General features: G+C 52.8%; 1 protein-coding gene across 1 annotated transcript in view; it reads left to right on the forward strand.

Annotated features, from left to right (window-relative positions):
• The window catches only part of LOC108801271 (tropomyosin alpha-3 chain-like), a gene marked incomplete at its 5' end in the record, with an annotated part of 19,737 nt that overhangs the window by 7,819 nt on the left and 11,685 nt on the right, over positions 1-233 (forward strand). The window lies entirely within an intron of this gene.

The following is a 233-nucleotide window of genomic DNA, read 5'->3' on the forward strand; positions in this document are numbered from 1 at the left end:
CCTCCCCCTTTATGTGTGGTGACCCCCAATATGTGGAACCCCAGACCTGCAGTATATGTTGTATTAGTCCTCGATGTTCCTAGAGTTCAAATACTGAACCCCAACAAGTCCCCCACACCCCATCGTGGCCTCCGATTCTTGCTGCTCACCACCTGCAGATTCCGGACCCCTCTGACCCCTATGACCCCTATGACCCCTCTCTCCTCTTCTGCTCTAGTACTCAACAAAGGAAG

This window comes from Nanorana parkeri, unplaced genomic scaffold (genome assembly GCF_000935625.1).
Source record: "Nanorana parkeri isolate BGI_ZX_2015 unplaced genomic scaffold, ASM93562v1 scaffold2274, whole genome shotgun sequence".
Lineage (NCBI taxonomy): Eukaryota > Metazoa > Chordata > Amphibia > Anura > Dicroglossidae > Nanorana > Nanorana parkeri.